General features: G+C 40.9%; 1 protein-coding gene across 2 annotated transcripts in view; it reads left to right on the top strand.

Annotated features, from left to right (window-relative positions):
• The first annotated feature begins 1945 nt into the window (after positions 1 to 1945).
• SNTG1 (syntrophin gamma 1) overlaps positions 1946 to 21876 on the top strand; it is a 311971-nt gene continuing 292040 nt past the window's right edge. The window contains exon 1 of one of the 2 annotated variants that reach the window (XM_054284649.1): positions 1946 to 2267. The gene's annotated coding sequence lies outside the window, so the exon portion shown is untranslated. Of the gene's footprint in view, positions 2272 to 21876 lie in introns of both variants that reach the window. The other variant, XM_054284651.1, reaches the window with a different exon arrangement.

Below are 21876 nucleotides of genomic sequence, written 5' to 3'. Positions count from 1 at the left end.
AATCTTTCAATAGAGCCACAACAGGACAAATAACTTGGTTAGTTTCTAGCTATCAAGAACTGTTGACAGCAATTCAATACTAAGAAACAATGAAAGATAAAGATCTGTATCTCAAGATGAGAACTGAAGTACAAATCTGTTCAATTAGGAATGAAACTTATCACTGCATTTTCTAATGCATTTATCAACCCAACAGTCAGCTTCATTCTTCAGAGCAACTCTCTTAGCTTTGCATTAAACTTGCACGAAGCTGCCTGTTTAAATCCTTTCCTCCCTCAATAGCTCACTGTACATTATTGAAGGTAATATTTTTATAAAAAGAGTGCATAAGGAACAGAAACATTTTTGTTTGCGTCAGCTTGGTTGAAGAAAAGCCCTTAACTGTAAGATGCCCGTGAAACACATTTTTCATTACAAGAAGCCTAAAGAAGTTGAAGGGAAAAGGGCTGTCGGAGGAGCTACAGAAGAGCAAAGCTCATTCTCCTTTTTAGCGAACTTTCAATAGTGACCACCCTCCCTGACATCCTCAGCCTAACTGCAGAGAAACATTCCCAAGAGCAGGAGCGGGTCCCAGAGCATGCAGGTGAGACCGCTGCTGCTGCACTCTCAGTTCAGCAGAGGCCCCGGCACCGCCGGGCTCTCCCCGCACCGAGGAGGCGCATTGGGATTCCCTGCCCGCAGCTCCGCAGCGCCGGCGGGCGGCGAGCCCGCTGCCGAGAGGCGGCTCCGGTGGCGGCTCCCCTCGGGTCTCTCTCCTGCTGCTTTTTCCTGCTGCGTTAATTCTCCTCCTGCCTTCTGGCGAACCCGTCGGCAGAGAGATGCGGCTTCCCCGCGGCGGCCGCCTGTGCGTACGGGGGTGTGTTCATACGAGTACATAAATATCTATGCATTATATATCTGGGTGCGCCTGTGTGAGTGACTGATAGCTGCGTTAGAGCGTGTCATTGCAGCGCTGTCCGACGGGGAGGGCCGTGCCTGCGGGGGATCTCCGGCAGGGCGCTGCTGGAAGCACGAACGCGCGGAGCAGGAGGGCGACGAGCACGCAGGGCTTTCGGGAGGCACTGGGCAGCTCGTCCCTCACTCCTTGTGCTCCCTTTGCGCCCCCTCCTTGTCCGAGGCAGCCCGGAGGAGCGGCGCTGGCTGTGTGCCGGTGGCGGTGGTCGCCGCAGAGCCGTGCCCTGGGTTAGAGGCTAGGAGCCGGGGCGGGGAGAAGGCAGCGCCGCTGCCGCGCCAAGCTAGCCAGGCAGAGTGATAGAACCGGCGCCAAATTTCTTCCCTACATTGGGGGGTCGATGTACGTTCCCTCTGGCGAGCGGCCAGCCGAAACCCAGTCACACAGCTGGCAGAAAGGGCAGCCCGGACAGCCGAGCAAAATCGGAGGCAGAGTGAGGCAGGAGGGGGGCGGATAACTTTCCTGCCGGGCACGGGGTGAGTGGGCAGCCGCAGCTCTCTAGGAGAGAGCTCCGGTGAGAGCTCCGCGGGCGCCGGGCGAGCGGGCTCTCCGCGGCGCGGGGAAACACCGCCTCCCCCGGGCGGCTCGGCAGCTCCGGCACCGCGCCCGGGACCGCGCTGTCCCTGCGCGCCGCAGGTCGCGCTCACCCGGTGGTCCCAGCTCGCCCTCCCGCTGCCCGTGGGAAGCCGCTCCCGGCTCCCCGCTCGCTCGCCCCTCTCCGGCACGGGGGCCGGCCCGGGGGAGGGCTGCGCGTCACCGGATCTGGTGGCGCCGGCAGCGGGGCGGCGTTACGGAGCGCCCCGGGAGCGGTGGGGGGGCGGGCGGGGGTCCCGGGCGGGGCCGGCATCGCCGCGCCTGGCTGCGGCCGCGGTGGCGGCGCCGCGCCGCCTCGCCTCCCCTCGCCTCGCCGCGCCTGGCCGCTCGCAGCCGCGGAGGGGCGGCGCTGCTCCCCGCACGCCCCCGCCCGGCGCCCCCGCTCCGTCTCCGGGAAGGGCGCGGGGAGCCCCACGCTCCCCCTGAGCGCGGCGGCGGAGTTCGAGCCGGCGGCGGCGGCCGGGGTGCGATGCCGTGTTAGCCGGCGGCCCGCCCCGAGGTAGCGCCGGCGGGAAGGAGCGCGAGTTGCCGGGGCTGTGGCTGACACCATGGGCACCGGGCGGGGGGGCGAGGCGGCCGGGCTCCCTGCGCTCCTCGGCTGAGCCCGGGGATGTGCCGGCGCCCGGAGGAATTATTTTGGAACTAGCACGGAGCGGTGGGAGGAGGACGAGCGGCACAGCGTTTCGCAGCTGCGAGGAGGTCGTCCGGCGGTGCTGTATAGGCAAGTAAGCTCTTGCTTCCTTTTCGCTGCGTTTCCTTCGTTCTCGAGTGACTTTTTTTTTGCAGCTGCTGGTCGCTTGCTGCCGGTTCGGAGGCAGGATGGTCGGCGGCGCCGCCAGCAGCAGTTCTCGGGGGTTGAGGTGCGGGGGATTGGTGGCCAGGATTGCAGGGGAGCCCCGCTCCAACTCTGCCGGAGTCCGCCGCGGGCGCACTCGCGGTGCATAGCCGGGAAGGCAGCTCCGTGTCCCAATGCTTCCCACTTCTGCAACTGTAAGGGATGATGCCTTTTTTTCAGGCATTTCATAATGTAAAATGCCTTCTCCTCTTTGCTGAGCTGTAACTAAATTGTAGGAGTCCCTTAATTGCTTTCCATCAGTGCTTCTTGTGGGAGAGAGGCAAGAAGCATGTTAGCCTTTCATACGCACTTATGGATTCAGATAGTGAACCCGGAGTTTTGATTTTTATGCCCTTAACTTTCTTAAACCCTGCCTGGTGTTCTTCCTTGAGATGCTCTTGCTGTGAGGTTAAGGTTCGTCCAGCCTTGTTTGTTTGCTTGTAGCCTGTGGGTGTTTATTGCTACACTTGACATGGCAATGAAGGGAAAAGTTGACTGTAATTTATTTCAGTGTATGGAGGACAGGTTGCAGGCAGGGGACTAATTCTTCTCTCAGAGGAACTCCACTTCAAAGGAAGAGGCCCATGGGGCTGTAATCTGTAGCTGAAAACCGGGAGAGCACAGGGCAGACCGGTCACGCTGCAAAGAACGAGTTCTGTTCACCTTTAAGCGGTGACAGCGTTTAAGCTAAGCTGCCTGCCTGCCTTCCCGTACCTGTGAAAAGACCTGACTCTGAAATGCAGGGAATAGAGATGCGAATGCTGGGCAGGTCTGGGAGAAGGCAGAACTTTAGACAATGTGTAATTAAGTTTGCTGTTACTAATTTCTTCAGTATCTTCTCTATGAGCCTGAAAACTGCAATCTGTTACAGTGACCTTGATGCATGTTGTATTCTAACATGAAAGTGGAACAGAATAAAAGTATTTACGCATATTTACAGCTAAGCTCTGATGTTTCACTAGGAGCTCATTCAGTTTCAGGGAATGTGGTGGTTTCAGCAGGGGCACTGGGCATGGTATGTGTGTAGGAAATAACTTGGGAAAATAACTTGCTAATAGTGATGAAAGTAAAAGTTGAGGTGTTGGAAATGTATGTTTCTGCAGAAATGCCACTGTGTGTGAAATGTCTGTTGAGTTTTGGATATTTCGTTCTCTAATCAGTGAGATCTGTACTGAAAGGAGTGTGTGGGTGTGTGTGGAAATCTCAAGGCTTCCCAGGTTAATGCACTTTCAGATGTCAGCAGCAGGAGATCTTTTTGTGCACTGAAATACACATTTTTACGTAGATGCAAGATTGACATGATAAGAATTAAAAGTGTTGGGATGTCAGTACGGTGAACATGCAGCTAACTCAAGTTTAAAGCTGAAAGATAAACTAATCCTTTCCCTTAATGGTGGAAGGTGATCTGCCTGGAGGGAGTGTCATTTGTTTCAGTGCAATTTATGGAGAATGTTCATATTTCTGTCTCTCTGATGAAGCTGTGAAACACAATTAGAATAACTGTTGCTAGACAGTGGGATGCAAACCTATCCATTACTTAAAACACTCAGCTTATTCTGCCTCATATCAAAAAAAGTATAGTTTCTGGCAAAGTCTGCCTGTGGTTCTGTTGTAGTAATTCCTTCCTCTGTTGCAGAGTGGCAGGCTTTCACTAGGCATGTGCAAGGGAGAACATGAAACACTGAAGCATGCACTAGTCTGGAATTCATTTGGGCTATGTATTACATTCGAGGTTTCCACAGTTCGCATAAGTAAGTGTTTATGCCTGATAATATGAATAAACGGGGTTTAAAAATTGTATTGGCTTTGTCACTTGTGATGCATGTTGCAGACTTCTTCCTTTTTAGTCTCTCAAACTAATCTAATGCTATACTCACTCTTTGCCTGGAGAAGAAGAAAACATAATTTAATGATTTATCATTTGGCTTTTGCCGTGTCTTGTCCCATAGCCATAAGATAATCTAATGACGGCCCCCATCACTGAATTAAAGGACATGGTGCTCTAGACTTTCACTTATAGTCAGATTTCCCCTCTTTTACATGGCTAAAGAACAGAGTTTTAACAAGGTCTGAGAAAAAAAGTAAATGTTGCTTTTTCTGTTAGAAACTCAAAAAGAAAGGGGAAGGTAAGACTTGAGGTTTTTAAAGACATCATAAAAAACATCCACTTTTAAGATATTAATCAACCTCCTTTACCTTCACACATTTCTTTTTCTTTTATTTGGTCAGAAAGCCTTCCTGCATAGGAATACTTTATTTCACAATGTATGCAGTTCTTAATTTTAAAAATTCAGGAGTGGCTATCACACACTTCATTGTAAGGCTGTTCTAGAATCCTGTTTAATGATCTGTATTCCACTTGGCTTGTATCTTTTGAATCAGATGTTTCCAAAGTACGTTATATTCAACTTTATAGTATGCATTTTTGTTTTAATTCTATGTAAATCTCTTCACTAGAGAAGAATGTTGACCTTGATTCAGAAATTTCAGGGCAAGCTCAGAAGTTGTTTTTCTTTCTTAATTTTTTCATGTTTTCTCAGTCATGCTTTTTGGGCATGGCTTTTGTGAACTGACAGAAAGACCTGTAAGCAAAATTAAAACCACCACCAATTAAGTGTGATTTTTCTAGTGAGCCCAACCCAGTTGTGTGTGTAATTTCTATTTATTCATCTTAGATTGAATATTAAGACAAACAAACAAGAGCTGTGGTCTGCTCTCAGTTCTTCCTTCTGAAGTGCTCAACTACCATTTCTTCATTCTTGTAACTTAGCACTGGTCCTTGTGCCTGAGCTGCCATCATTTCTTTCTGATAGTCATCACCAGGTCTGCTTGTATTGACTGTTAAAAAGCTAAAGTGTTGTGAATGGTAAGAAACATCAAAAGGATTTAATTTTTCATGTTTCTTAGCCCTTCCCATGGGTGTGCTTTCAGTTCAGGTTTCCAGAGAGAGGCCTGAGTGTGGTTGGGTTGAATCCCAACATGAGTCTGCTGCATCAACGTGTACCTCTGGCAGTATGCTGTGACACTGGCTCAGCATTGTTACACAGACAAACTTCTGTATTTGCTCAGTTTTGTCTGCCATAACTGGAAGCCTCAGAAAGCCTTTCTGTTGTTGTGGCCAACCTAGATTTTCTGCATTCCTGTTGCATATCAGAGGAAAGAGAGAAAGCATACATTAAAAAACCAAAAATGCAGAACTCAAAACAGGTCATGTCTCAAAGATATAGCTGTAATCAACACCAGGGAATGCAGTGGAGACACATCCAGGGAAATTCACTCATGTATTTAATTATCCAAGGAGGAAATTATTATTTATCTTGAGAGATTGATTTAGTAGGCGATCTGCCTACCCCTTATGAAGAAGGGGAGCTATGTGATACAGAAACAAAGCTTTTTTCAGTTGTGGCTGTCACTGTCTAAGCCTTCTCTTCAGTAATTAGCTTGGATTGGCCAAAAGAGGTGGAACACTCTGTTGTGTGATGGAGCTGGTGCTGCAGCAGCCAAGAGCTGGGTTGTTTCCTGGGGATTTGCTCTCTTCAATTTATTTAAGTAATGAGTAGAGAAAAACTAATCAAGAAGAGTGTTCAGGATGAGATTAATTTTATGGTTCATTCTGTGGTTTATTTTGGGTAGTACTGGGCAAAACCATAAAAGTTCTTCACTGTGATACTTATGTGAGAGTAGCAATAGTTTTGACTGACATATATAAATATATGTAATATATATATAGCCACTGAAATTCCTGTGTAAGATGTGGTTCAGTGAAGGCACTGATGCTTTACTACTGGCATGGGTACTGAGTCTGTGAAAGAACTCATGGCTTCAAGGGATGCTATGGGTGCAGTTGATTGATTGCTCAATTCTGCAGGTGGTTATCATCGGGAACAGGGATGAATTTTTAATTTTTTCTATGAGGTTTGTTCCTTGCTCTTAGATTTGGATGTTCATTCCTTGGTTGGTTGAGATTTTGGTTCAAAGGTGTGCTTTTAAAGTGACAAACATCAAGCACTTCTGAAGTGTTCATTGCTTGGAGCTTTTGAGATAACACCAGAGGAGGAACAATTTATTCAGCAGCTTATTCTGAAGTTTGGCTTTATTTTATTTTTTGTTCATTCTCAATGTGAACAGTGAACAGTGTACTTGGTTTCATCTTGAAGATGTTCGAAATGGCATTTTAAGTAAATTTTATATTGCTTTTTGGTTAAATTATTCAAGATTCAAGTGTGAATAATAGCTATTTGAACAAAAAAAAAAAAAACACACATGCCTTTTCCCCTGCACTTTTTGTATTAAATTTATTTTAAAAACAGCTAACCATAAAGAAGTGAGAATGGGAATGCTGTTTATGACATTCATATTTCTTCTGCTTTCTGTCAAAAACTAAAGGCAATTTCATCATCTTGTACAAATGACAGACTGTCATGAGTGATACTAATCATGTCCTCTGATTCTTTCTTGGTGTAAAGACTATTTTGCTGGTTTTTTGAATTTAGTGTAAAAATGTCATTGATTTCAACAGGTATAATACTAAGAACTTGGGAATATTTAAAACTACTTAAAAATTTTGATATTCATACTTAATGTAGCCGTTAATATTTGTCTTAATACCAAGCACTGATTCTTAATTACAGAATTGTTTCTAAAATAATTTGCTGGTTTGCATTTTCTAAATATATATTCATTCATAATTATGTGAGATAGCTTTTTCTAGTTTCTCTGTATGCCAAAATCTTTTGATTGACTCTTTTAACAGTTCTGAATAATGAACTGTATGCTTCAGCTTCAACAACACAAATGGGCATTGATTTTCTTTGACTTGCTTTTGACCCCTAAAGAAGTAAAGTCATTAGAATTATGCTTGAAAGAGCTTTGCTCTATCTCCTATAATTTTATAGATATTTTAAACAGGCCTTGGGAACTAATCTATGCTAATCAGATTTTTTTCAAGTGAAAAAGGAGGGGAAAATCATCAGCTCTACAGTTGTCTTGCAGCTCTAGGTTTCTTCACTCACAGCTGTCTGCCTGTATCTATTAGCAGTTGGTATTGCAGCTGTATGTCCCTGAATGCAGCAGAATTCACAAACAGTTCTTCTCACAACTATCTAATTGGTTATCAAATGGCAAACATTTATGTGAAGAGTTTGGTCAGTGCAATGCAATTTTTATTCAAGTAATAAAACAGGCAGTGATGCATGTGTAGAGTTCCTCCCTGAAGATAAGTTTTGAATAAAAGCATCAGATCTGTGTCTCTACAGGTTTTAATGTCTGGAGTGTCTTAGTTCTCATTCTGTGAGTTATGTGGTTTACTTCTTTATGGACACAAAATGCAAAGGTAAAATGTAAAAAATAAAAAGGTCAAACATAGTAGTAGTTTTCAAAGTCATCTGGAGAAATGGATGCAAGAGCAAATTGGGTTTACAGTGCTGAGGAGCTGACACGGTTGACACATTATGAATGGGGCAGGATAGGGCCCTTCCAGGGGTTCAGCTCCTGGCAGGGCTCCCTGTCCCTAAACTAAGCAACTCCATTAACCTAAATGCAAAATTCGCCACTCTGATGCTTTTTCAGCTGGAGCGACTTCTCTGTTGAATACAGGGACATTCGTGAAGGAGTTTCATTGGAGGAAGCACACTGCAACTGTGCTAGAGGCGTTTCCAAGCGAAGTGCATCAAAATCATGACAGCATCTGATGATGATCACCTCTCGTTTTATTTAAGCTCCCTGAGATAAGAAAGGACCTTCCTGGATAATTTAATGCACAAGGAGACAATTTCTTTCTACACTGTGTCGTTAGTCTACCAGCTAGTTAATTCTTAAGCATTATTAGTAATAGTTCATCATATGCTCCTTTTCACAATTTACTGTCTTATGCAGTAGTGATGTTGTCTGGGCTGGTTCCTGGGGATGTCTTAATTAAAAATACTTCGATTTCAGGTTATTAATCTGTTTCATTCATCAAGTTTCCTTTTCACTACATTAAATAACTTACCTAACCTCCAAAGGGAGAGCTGATCTTAATGATCAGTGATTATATATTGTATTATTCGTCATGTTTTCAATGCTATTTATGTTTGCAAAGTTTTCTTAATTTAGAAAAACCCTAAACATTCTGATTTTTGGTAGGTGGATCAGAGTACTCATTGCATGCTTTGAATAATGGACAAATCCGTTTGCTCACAGTGATTTGATATTGCTATTTGTCACTATGCTCCTGCACAATGTGCCCTTTCATGCACATCTTACTGCCTTTTTTTAACCTCTTCATGATGTGTCTTCAATACTTCTTTCTGAAATGAAAATCCTAAGGTTAATCTCAAGCATTATTCCCTCAAATGATACATCTTTTATCCAGTTGATTGTTTTCTCAGGTCTAAGATTCTGTAGTTTTTTGCGCTGTGCTTCTGTGTGTCTATGTACAGCTCTTTATTGAGTTTGATACATAATTCTTTTTAAACTCTATGTCATGTTTAAACCCATGACTTTTTCTTTTTGAAATGAGACTTGATTTTTTGTTTTACTGTTAACTCTTTACTATTACGTATTAGCTGTATTTGTCTAACTGCAGCAAAGGCATTTTTTGGGGAAAAAAACCACCAACATTTTGGGAAATGAAAGGTAAAATATTTGGGCATCATTTCCCTTTTGGAAAATTACAAGAACATTATCCATCATCTTCCTTTTAGCCTAAAGAGTATGAAAAGACATAACATTTCCCCTGCTCGGTACTGCATGATAGTACTGACCACTATGTGTATGCACCTGTATGCCTTCTCCACAGGTTTTTGATGGCTGCAGAACTGTGAGCCTGAGATCACAAGTAGCTGGGGTCGTAAAGGTCTAGCCAGACTGCATGAAAGAAGGCAGTAAAATATTGTGGGTTTGCTTTTTCATTCTTTATGCTGTGATAGAAAGAGGATCTGTATGACCCTTGAAAAGAGGAAAAGGTGAATAGTTGCATTTCTAGACAAAGCACAGAGAGAACTGCAAGAAGGACAGAAGCAAGATATTTGATGAAAGAGCTTCTGTCTGTGTTTTTGAGGGGAAAGAGGTGCTTTCCAAGACAGCAATTGTTCAGTAATCTTCAGAATTGCATCCTTGAAATAGAGACCTGCTGCTTGTGAAGAGTTCTGCTAGAAAGTATTCTCTTTCCATGCGAGAAATGTTCGGGTAAGGCTGTATTTGGGTCATTTTTCTCCAGAAGTTCCATGAATTCCCCATATTTAAAGCAGAACTTATGTACAAGAACTCAGTTGCATCCTTAGATGGACCACTTCCTTCTTCAGGTACATCTGTGGATCTATTGAGAAGCTCTGGTTTTTTGGGCTGTCTGAGGTTGGCCTCAAAGTGCACAAGAATCAACAAAGAAATCATTGAGGTTCTTGTGTTGCCTCATGTTAGGAGAGACACAAAAGTGGTGTCATCAGAATTTCTCATTCTTTTTGCCCTGCAACACATAAACATACAGGTACCTCTGTCTTCAGATGAATTCTGTCACAAATTTGGCTTCCTACACCCACCTGTTTTAAAAGCAGAATCTACAGTATTCAGAAGTTTATGGAAACTGCGTGGAATTACGAAACTCATTTCACAATTCTAATTTCTTTTCTAGGAAAGTTGTCTGGGCACCTTACTTTCCAGCAAGTGGATTTGGAAAAAAACATCTGGAAGCACTTCTAGGCGCAATTCTAAAAATATAAAAATAAGATTCTGTGCCTTTTAAATACTAATTCTGCTTCAGAGAAAGCAGATGAGAAGGAGGCTGCTTTCATGGATCAAGTGTCAATATTACTTGAGTTACAAAGCAATACACCAGCTTAACTTACATTCTTCCTTTTATGGCAGCAGAATTGTCTTTTCTGGATGGCAAGAAATATCTTAGATCTTCCTACGTATAACATCTCTCTCTGGAGGCATTTAAAGTGCTGAAAAAACCTCTGCACAAAAGCTTGCAAAAAACGTGAAGTACTTTGAAGTTCTGCAATTATGGCTAAATGTCACTTTCTGCAGGTTTATAGCATATAAGTAGCTGGAGATGCTGTTGTGGGAAAAACTAGTCCTTCATCTTAAAAAACACACCTCATAGAAGTAACCTGTATTTATGAGTGTACAAACTGTCCCACTAAGTGTTTGAAACCTGTGGTCAAAACTCATCTGTTTATCAAAGCTTTTTTTTTAGCTTAAAAAGAACGTTGAATTACATAAATAACAAATTTTATTTGAAAGATTTTCTTACCACCATACATCTGAAATACTTTTCTTGGATTTAGAAATCATGATAAACAACCTGAAAACATTCCTGTCAGTACTACAGTGTAATGCTAGACATAAAAATTATTATCTCTAATACAAGGCAGTTGTTTTAACAGTACTGGGGACCATTTGGGGTGAAGATAAGGGACAGTGTTTGACATTTTGGTTTCAGACTATGCAGACTTACTCAGCATAGTAAGTGCTCTTGATTAGGAATAACTTTATGTACCAATAGCACATATCTAGGCAGCCTTCAGTTTAGGGTGAGGGTTCCTTTAGAATCTGCAAATCTAGTCTTCAGAAGGATGTTTAAAACTTCAAAATAATGGGAAGTAAAAATCCATGAAGCAGTAATTTATGAAAATAACTTGGTGTGTTACATGCAGCATATGTCTAAAGGATACTGCTGCTCACAGTCTGAAGGCTTCTGGAGGTATTGCTGCTCAGAATCTGTAACTGCTGGAAAGCAGACACTGCATGTTGTTCTTTGTTTAGAGAAATTGTTTTGGGGTTATGCTCATGGCAGTTGTATTGCTGATTTCCATAGCAGCCTGCCTACAGCTGCTTGGAAGAAGAGTGCAGGTGTTTTGCAAGAGCAGGAGAGGCATGATGTGTGACTGAATCAGCTCCTTCCTCAGCCATGGGGAGGATGTTCTTCCACTGGATGCTCAGTTTTCATCAGTCTGGGAAGTCTTTGATTTACTGAAATACTCCTGGCAGCTTTTGAAGTGTGAAATTACTTGTATGATGGTCTCTTTTGTGTAAAGCCTTGCTGAAGTGCTCCTGTTAAAAGCTTGGACACAATATTTCTGCTACAGGTTGTGGCTGTTGTATTGAGGCTGGGTGAATAAAGCCACATAAACTCCAAAGTCTCAGAGGCAAAATGCCGAGTTTATCAGAAACCACACATTTTTTTTACAGACAGTTTTGATAAAGGTGAAGCTGATTGGTTCTTAATCAACACCCTCACACCACTAGCTAATTAGGAGCAACACCCCTTCTGTAAACAAGAAACAAGTTCATAACACCAGCTGCAGGATTGTTTAAATTCTACCTCTGAGCTTTCTCAAAACTCCCCAAAGGAATGTCTGGGAAAGTTTATCTGACTTTCTTCTCTGCATCCACAGTTCTCAGCATCCACAACAGGTCAGTGAACATGCTGCAGGTGGTTGCTTGTGGCAAACCCCATATTTGGGGTGGGTGTTCTGCCCCAAAAAGCTTGGGCTCTGATTGCCCTCACAGCCATTACTGATGTCTCTTCCCATCTCCCGTGTTGCATGTGATAGCTCATCTTGTCAGTTGCTCCTGTGTTTGCAATATGCCAGCACCAGGAAGGCTATGCATTAGGCTTTTCCTGGCCATCTCCTTGGGTGGTATCTTGCAGGAAACATGGGATTAATCATGGTTATTTATGACATTGATAAGAGAGAGAGACTTACTTTCGGGAAGCCTGTGAGATCTTCAGCATAATAATCCTGTAGTGGTGTGCTACAGTGATATAAAAGTACCTCGTTCAGGAAGAAGTGGTACATGGGGAGTTTTCTTTGTTTTTTGTATGTACAGCAGTGAGCATATATGGTACCTCTTTGAGATAAAGGGGCATCATGATAGAAGTGACATGATAGAGAAGACTATCAACCCATCTATAAAACTTCAGGAATAACATTTGTTTCTTTTTTCCTGTTAGTGATACATACACACAGAGAATATATTTATTTTATATAGCCATAAGGCATGATTTCTGCTTTTCAGCCAGTTTTTCCCTGAAGGAAAGACAAAATTGGCAATTTGAAAACAGCTCATTCTGATGCTTCTGAGAATGGTCTCTAGTTAGAGATTCCCACTTATTATTCCCCCCCACAATATTTGTATTGTATCGTTTACTGGCTTCCAGCTTGGACAGTGTATGTTTTACACATATTTGTGTGCATACATGTGTTCAGAGTAGATAAATGTCTGTAGCAGATAAATATCATATATGTGTCAAATATGATATACTATGTGCTTTTCAGCCTTGGTAGCCCTGGAATTTGGAAATTGGTAGTAAAGCTATCTTTGATCATGAGAGCAGACGCATTACATGGGTGGATGTTTTTGTGGTTTCTATTACACCTATGTAAAGTAGAGAGTGGCCTGTGCTTGTACAGGGATTGACCCTCTTTCAGATAATCTTTCTGAGTCTGCATACCCTTCTCAAATCTATTCAGAAATACAAGTGAGGATCATCTTCCTGGCCTGTTCAATATTCTCTTTACTTGCCTCTGCTAGTTCTACCTGCCTCACATCAAACCGAACCTCTTTTTTGTTTTCAAAGGTTTTGTTTAGTAAAGCCAAGCATTAGGTGCTGTATTTAGCAGTTTATTGAGGTTTTTGTTCTTACCACTGGCCCATCACTGTCTGAATTGCCTGAAATTTCCACAATACATGTTTTTCTGTGCCTTATGAAAGTAAAAACTCCCCACTTGAAAATCTGCCTTTATAACAGTTGGTTGTCATCTTAACTTCTGCTAGGATGCTTCCAGAGGGTTTCCATCTGGAACTGATTTCAAGCCTAAATGAGAAGTTTTTTTCAGTGGATCATTTTCAATAGTTTTGTAGGAATAGCTTTATACAATTCAGTGAGATCTTAATGCCTATTTCTTTTAATAATAGAGATTACTTCATTCAGGTTTTTGTCCTGTTAATCCATTAATAGTATCTACTGTTTTTATACTGCTGTGTATTAATATATCCTGGCTCAGGGCATGAAAATAGTGCTTCTTGTTTCAATAACTATGCTTGACAACTTAATTTTAAACTATTTAATATACATTTCTTTGGTGAAATAGCAGATACTTGATGTGAATATTTTTATACATCTGCCTTTATGCCACACATAACAGACAAGGGGAGATTACCTGGAAATTTATTTTCAGTTTGATAAGACAACCCTGTTTTCTTTATGGAGGAATCTTCAGCATTTGGTGGCAGTTGCGGCAGTGTTAGGTGCCTTGGACTTAGATCTGTTTCCATTTCTTCAGGAATACAAAATTCAAAGTGTCAAGAGTTTAGTTTAAAAATAAAGGGAAAGGATTTAATAATGAACTGCTTGATCAGGAGAAATTACACATGTTAGTCTGAATGTACAGTGAATTAAAAAATGCAGTGAATTAGTGAAGAGATGTCTTGCTCTTGAATCCAGACTGTGAAGATGTGAAGTGTGAGGAGACCCAAAAAGAAGACATGGATTCTGTTCACTGGCTCCTCTCTGAGTCACCATCCCATCATGCCCATGAAATGTTGGACTGGGCAATGAGCATTCCAAGGAGTGGGCAGTGCTGGATGACTGCACAGCTGACCCACCTCCTCCTTGGAAAACAGAGCTTGGTCTTTTGTTATACTCCATACTCTCTTCCTCAGAGGTTGCAGTCCACAAATAATATAGCAACCAACTGTGCTGTTGGAAAACAGGAATGGTGAATCTGTTTTAACTAAACAGAGGTGAGTGGTTGTGGTTTGTGGGTGGCTTGTCAGAAGTTTTGTGAAAACCTGGTTGTAAACTGGTGTGTTAAATTATTTTTTAACTTGCCTTATCTGTATTGTAGAATTTTACCTCAGGCTTTTCTCTGTGTAATATTTTTGTTACTGAAGTTTAAGAAAATTCCAAAACAGTAAGTTTTAATTTAAACCTACTTTTTTCAGTTTGGCAATGCCAAGTGTAGGGAATAGAGCATGGTCTCAACAGTGAAGTGGAACTCTGAATTGGATTTACTGTGTGATCATCACATAGACTTGTGCACATTGCATAAATTTCTTTTGGTTCATTTATCTCACTTAGCTTAAATTCACACTTTGTGCACACATGGTTAGTACTTTGAGACTTCATTAATGAATGGTTACATAAAGGTTTATTTTCAGTCGTTAGAGACAGTGGATGCATATAGTGCGTTAGATATTGATTTACATGCGCTTTTGGTTTCTCAGAATGTTTTTCATGATCTCATAGTAAATTTCTGTATACTCGGTCACTACTTTCTTTGATGTATTAGTTTTTGGAAGAACATTACACAAACCTGGAAAATAATTTGATTTATTGTAGGAACCTTTTAAATGGATTTGCCTAAATCTATTCTTGACATCAATTAAATTTTTTATGAAGTCATATTTGCTCATTTAGCAGTCTCTGTCTTACCTAATACATTGTAAGGAAGAGCACTTGGAAGTCTTAGAATTCATGTAGTGGAATAAACACTTGAATTGATCTCTCTGCAACCATTCTATCTGTGAATAGATCCACAACTGTTAAATAAATGTTTTATTTTTCTACTACCGCACTGTAAAAAGAAATGGTGATTATTATTTAGAGAGTTGTAAATTCCCAAAATAAATTGCATTTTTGTTTGTATTTAAAAAAACCACAGCTGAACAGATGGCAATACTGCTTCTCAAATTCTGACTTTAAAAAAAATCTTTTCCTACATCAGTATTTAATTTCAAAACTGCTCTATGGACAAATGGGCAAATCTGTGTATGAATTTGTTATGACATCACAATTTTCTTGTTATCACAATAGTTAAAATAAAACTGAAATACAGAATAATTTGAATGAAAGTAGAAAGATAACCTAGTATGAAGCCAGCTAGAAAATACTATTAAACCAGTTACTAACATTTGCTTTAGGATGACTTCACTGTCTTACTAAATACTCATGTTCTGGCAAGGCCTCTGCTGTATCAGGCCTGTGTGTGTAGGCTTCATGGTGTAAATAGCAGGGTAGTAACAGTCCAGGTTATCCCTTTAAAGCAGAGAGAGAAGAACTTTCCATGCTGATTCTGTCTGTCCCACAGCACCTCGACAGCTACTCATTCTGTAAGATGAATCAGCAAGCAAGTGTATTAATTGCTGATATGAGACCTTGACCACTTAGAATTTATGTTTTGGTATCCTAGTATTCAACAGATGCCTGTTAGGAAAGATTTGTCTGTGCTTTACTTTGAGGTGGTAGGTTATCTATCAAGAATAAAAGCTCACATCCCTGGTGGATGTGTTAGTTGGATTAATAATGGAGACCGTGTTGCCCAGCTTAGTGTTTGCACAAAACATTTAGGAACTTTCATTGTCTGTACATCTCCTTGTATGACACATTTTGCTGCAATTGAGTATGGGGAAAAGACTGCAGGCATGTAAAAGCTTCAGACAAACAACTGTTGCCCACCCTTTACCCTTGTGTGGGTACATATGTGCAGCATGATAGCAGAAACTTTATTTTCCTGGGCAACCAAATTAAAAAACAATCATGTCTATCCCAACATGTCCTTAGGTTTTTTGTTACTCTCTGGATGTTTGGCCTGCTGTGTTGTATTTCAGAATAAAATTGTGTGTTTATAGAAAACGTATTGTGAGTTCTAGTTAAAGCTTATTTTGGCCAAATTGGTTATTATGATACAACTGGGAAAGGCAGTTCATTAACATAGATTGGGATGTGAGACATAGGCTTCCATTAATTTGTCTGAATACTTTTTAAATTATGGCTGGGGGACTGTGAAATTTACTTTAGTGTTCAACAAATGGGCTAAGAGAAAAAGTGATCAGTGGCAGAAGGCATTTTGCAAAGAAACTGGATGGATGGATGGATGAAAGGCTTCTGCTGCATCGTTTCAGGCTCTGCAGTTCGTCATTATTCAGTCACAAAGATTAAAGCAAATTAGAGTTTAGAAACTATGAACCAAGAGCTGCCCAACAAAATGTCCAAAGTCACAGGGGAGCACTACAAACTGATTCAAATGCACAGGGATAATTTCCAGAAACCCGATTTGTGTTTAAATATTTATTACCACTTTAACTTTTTATTTTCCTATGACATATGTCTCTTTCCCATGCCAGATTTCCAGTCTTTGAAAGAACAGTAAACATTTCTCTCTCTTGCAAAAGGAAGAGTCATTTGGTATTCTCTCATTCCTGTAGCAGTAACATGGGATTGTACTTTGAAACATTTTACTTAGTGATTGGAGTTGAAATTTTTTTTCACTAATGAGTATTTATTTTTTGGACTTGATTTTATTTTCATTTTCCTTTTTTTTTTTTTATGTGATACCTAACCTTCCAAGAAACTTTATAATAAAGTATATTTATTCCCTCTGCATTTTTGGGGAGCAGGAGTACCTAAAGTTACTCAGATCCTCCCATATCCATGGAGTGTTCTTGAAAACTGAATGTAGAATTCAGACCTGCATTTTTAAACCATGTTAAACAAATTGCCCATAGAACTGAAGGCACAACATCTCATTGCTGGCAAAATTGGCACAATTTGTAAACTGGCTTAATGCGTCTGTTGGTTTCTGTTCAAATGAAAGGTGTGAAACGTTTTTGTCTAGCTGAGTGTATTTTCTATAAAAAGACTAAAATTTCATGGTGATAGATTCTAGTAAAATTTTGCTCCTGGCAGAATATTGGTGCACAAATCCTATGGATCCCCAGGAAACTGTGAGCTTTATGCTGAATCGGACTTGAGAGTACTGAAAAACATTTGTTCACAGGCATTTTTGGAAGTACAAAACCATCTATGTCAGTGTAATGTGTGCTTCAGAGGATTTTCATATCCTAAAAGAAGGGAAATACCTTAATATATCTTAGAGGTTGGGGTAAGGAGCAAAAGAGGAATCTGACAGATTTGTAATTCACCTTGCCTGTTTCAGTGCTGTGTAAAAACTGAATGTAAATCTGTAGCAGAATGAGGTGAGGAAAGTGGTCACATGCACTCTTTTCATACATTCTAAGACTGCTAATCTGAAAGGCTAGTTCTGAACAAACAGCAGGATCGGTATGCAGAAAATCTTGTAAACACGTACATGTAATTTAAAAAATAAATTTCTAGCAAGCAGGCTTTTCTAAAACTCATGTTCAGTACTCAAGTTTGTGTTTCAACACAGTAGTGAATTTACGTCTCATGTCTTCACATGAGTAACCTGGTTTGCTGATAACATTGTTTATCTTTCTCAAAATTTTCATCCCCTTCTAGTGGACATGTGCTTTGTATTCAATATACTCAGGGTGCCTTACATTCAACTAGACAAAATAACCAACTTAATCTGGTGGCATCAACCAGGCAGAGAGAACTGTTATGCTAAAGCAACTTTCCTTTACCAAAGGTTGACAGATCACAACTCTAAAGCTGGGGAACAAGTCAGACAAGTTTATATCACAAATGAAAATAGTGAGGTATGTCTAATAAATTTGGAACTCAATTGGAAAAGATAAACTGGGTTCATTGGGTCTAAAGCCAAGAGCATTGCTACAAGGAGTGTATAATTCGCTCTGATATAATTTCCAATGGTAGCTTTATGAATAAGAGATAGAACATATGGAACTATTTGCACAGTACAAAATTATGTGTAGTGGGCACTATGAAAATAGGTAAAAACCAAAAACTGAAGAGAGACAATGAATAGTAGAAGCTCATGTGCGATGGATAGAGAGACTCCCTTGATCAGAATTCCTGTTTCTTCTTCTTTGTTGTTGACTTCTGGAAGCTGGCGAGAGTTTTTCTGGCAGGCTGAGAGAATACTGCCATCCAGGAAAGTCTTCTATTTACTGCAGTCTTAATAGGTTCTTTTTATTTTTTATTTCTGTTTAATCACAGAGATGGACTTCATTTGCTAAATGAAAAGTGAAACTTGAAGTGATGGGCCTTAGTACACTTTGGACAGCACTGTGAAAGAAATTTTCCTTGTCACAGCTAGTGACCAGATGGTCTTTTCCTGCAGATCTTCTGCTTTGATAAACAGTAAATCTCTGCACGTAAGGTGCTTGTGAGCCTTAAAAACTAATTTATTTTTTATTTTACAATAAAATGAAAAAATTCTTGCAATATGTCCCCAAGGAGGGCTTCAACCCTATTCATTCAGTTTCCTTAATTTACTTTACTTTTGTTTTTTTTTTTACTCTTTAATTTTCTTTACTTTTTTTACTGATTTGATGGTGTTGACTTTGGTAGTCACAAAGGGTCAGAGCAAGTGTTGAATGTGATAAGGGAAGTGGGACGTAAAGCTGATGCTAAAAAGGCAGTATTTTAGGAAGGGGATGGTATGTGGAGGAGGTGGTGGTGGTGGCTGTGTTACTCCTGAGTTTGGAGGTGGCAGGAGCAGCTACACCAGGAGAGCTGCATGTGCTGCCACTGCCCTGCTCCCTCCCTGGCCACACCAGGAATGAGAGGGAAGCCATCAGGTGGGAGCTGTGTTGGGGACACTGCAGGTACCAGGGTTGTTCGTGCCCTCAGTGGCTCTGCTGGCTGCTCCACCCTCTGCATCCAGCCAGCTTGAGCACAGCTGGGAACTGTCAGGGCACATTGCTGGTCCCAGCTTCACTGCTGCCAGCCTGGCTTCCTTCCACACCAAGGTGAGACCTTGATCCTGCATCCATTGGTATGCACCAATACTTGCTTAAGGGACAGTGTTTGGATATAAATCAGTCACAGTCATGTGGTGCCTTTGTACACTAAGCTAATAGTATCCTTAACTCACAATTAACAGTTCCTTTCTTGTGCTCTAATCATATTCTCCATATTTCCTGGTTATACTGTAAGTAGTCCTTTTGAAAGTGCTTGTCAACCCAACTAAAGCACAGATGATAAGTTATCTAATGTATTTTTGTGTACTGTTTGACATTCTGTTCTTGTACATAATTTATTAGCAGAGAAATTGCTATGAAAGTTTGACTCTGGCTTCTTTCAGATGTTCATCTTGACAATTTATGATCTTTCACAAAATATTTATCTTACGTTCAGGAAGAAAAATGAACCAAGAGACAGATCTGATATTGCATCAGTGGGTTCATTCCACTTTTACGTGTTTTTCAGTAAAAGAGATTTGAATCCCATCTAATCAAAGTTGAATCAGCTCAGATGAAATGTAAAGAAGCCTTAAGTTGTGAAGGCAGCATGAAAGCAGGAGTGCAGAGTCAGTGAGGGAGGTTACCATTGAAGCTGTCTGGAAACTCAGTTTGTTACAAAGACTAGGCAGTGTAACCTGTTTCATGTTTGTCCCTGATACTTCAGTGTCTCGATCAGAACTCCCTACAGCCCATTTTAAAGGTATTGGAAATCTTTAACAGTTGCTTTGAGCATTTTCACAGTTATTTTGGTTTCTACGAAACAATGTGAAAAGAGTAAGTTGTGATTTATCTGAGAGATATTTTGAGATAATTTATTTCCAGGTTCCTAATAGAAATTCACATTCTGCAGAGTAACAAAGAGGCCAATTTTCCTCCCAGCAACCACCTTTACATTACTCTGTTTTTACATACAATACACATCCATAACAATTTTTTGTCTTTTTTTTTTTTGGTTTTTTTTTTTTTAATCTAGCTCTTAAACTGAATGTTTAGTCTACAGTTTGACTTCATCAAGATCAGGCTTTTGGGATTTCTGCATTCCCTAGTTTTAGAGCTAAAAGGAAAAAGCAGAAGTTGATTCTGCATGTAATTCACACATGTGGTTTATTGCATTCATTAAGCTGAATCAAAGTTGTTTGCTCTGTTATGTGGCAGTGTGATGACCATGCTAAATGGCTTTTAAGCTACCTTGTGTCTGCAGAAGGCTGTCTGTGCAGGAATTAATGTTATTCTTAAGAGATGTTTTAAACTCTAGTGCAGCCTGGGTGTCAGGTTGGCCCTTATTCTCAGATACTTGGCTTTTGAAGTAGTAGTTTATCCCCTCACTGAGAAGAGCATCATTTGCTGGCTCTCAGAGTGCTGTCATGCTGTACTGGTGACATTGACACATCATGTCAGCCTACAGAGGTTAAAATAGATTCTCCTCCCCACATTAGATGGTGAGTGAATGCATGAGTTAAGGTAACACCTCTTAGCTTTGTTCTGGAAAATACTCTGGAATTCTAACACTGAGGGGAATAACATTGCCTGGATGTAGCATAAGATCATAGATGATCTGACTGACATAGGTAAGCTCAGCAGTGAGTTGTCGTACAGTAACAACAACAATCAGTACACCAGGTTTTGCTGCCCTAGTAAAACTTGATGTTTTGCTTCCTATACTGGGCATATTCAGAGTGGTAATTTGAGCCAGGCAGCTTTTATTGCTGTGCTTTTCCAGATCTCCTTAGTGTGCTGTCTTTAGACTCCCTCTCCAAAGCTGTTGCTCTGCTCACAGAGTGCAAAACTGGATTGGATTGGTTGGATTTTTCTCAGCCAGAGAAAATGTGCCCAAGACCTGTTCAAGGAGGTTCCTGCTTGTCCTTTGTGACAGTGTTTTGTGATGTGTCAGTTTCTCTAGCATAGAAGATAAGGTAAAGCACCTTTGAAAAATAGACACTTTTAAAAAATGTGTTAGCTTTGACAATGACCAAGCAGAATATAAGCAGAATATAATTCAATATAAATGTTTACCACTTCTGGAAACTCAGATAACTTCAGGAAATAAATGAAATATTGAAATGATTTTTCCTGCATGTATGCTTTAACATATCAGGAGGTTTCTTTCTCAACATAAAACCTCTACCTGGACACACTCTTATGCCTTTTGTATTTCTGGTTTTCTTTCTTTTAAATTTATACCTATATCTTGGGAACCATACTCCATTTTTAAACAAAATGTGTTTTACTGTCATTTTTGCAGAAGTTTTACCCAGCTTAGCCATCTGTAGTTCTCCTGTGCATGCCTTGTCACAGGATGCCGTTCCTGTCCCTGCAGAGAAGCCACATTCTGAGTCTTGTATTTCAGATAAACCTCATTCTTCCATGAGCAGTCTCTCCCTGGTTGCTCACTGAAGCTGATCGCCACACCTGTCCACTTCTAAGATTTTTCCTTCAGCATTCAGTGGTGACATTGCAAAGAAGGAAATTCTAGGAGGTAACATTGAAGGAGGTACAGCAGCTGCCAATGCAGAAAATCCTGCCAATGTTAATAAATCAAGATCTTTTAAAATGTCCACTCTTCTGAGCAATTAAGGCCAGCAGAAGATGTATCTTAAGGCAAAAAACCCCCCAAACCCACCAAAAAACAAACAGTACATGCCCCACTTCACCCAAGCCCCTTTGTAGGTCCACAGTTTTCCTCTGTTTCTGCACCAGTGGCTTAATTTGACTATCTTCAGAGCCCAGAATTTTCCTTCTGGGAGAATTAGTTCATTAGTCCAGTTTACAGGTAAGATTGTTGAAGTTCCTCATTCTGTTTGTATTCATAGCCAAGAACAAGTTCCCAGGTCTTGTGTTCAGGTATCCACGTTTGCACAGCATCACTCTGCATGGTTTG

The sequence above is a fragment of the Melozone crissalis genome, unplaced genomic scaffold (genome assembly GCF_028551555.1).
Source record: "Melozone crissalis strain CALT ecotype California unplaced genomic scaffold, PUWL_Pcris_2 ptg000042l_1, whole genome shotgun sequence".
Taxonomy (NCBI): domain Eukaryota; kingdom Metazoa; phylum Chordata; class Aves; order Passeriformes; family Passerellidae; genus Melozone; species Melozone crissalis.
The sequence above is the reverse complement of the archived record's forward strand: the minus strand, read 5'-3'. Positions and strand labels throughout refer to the sequence as shown.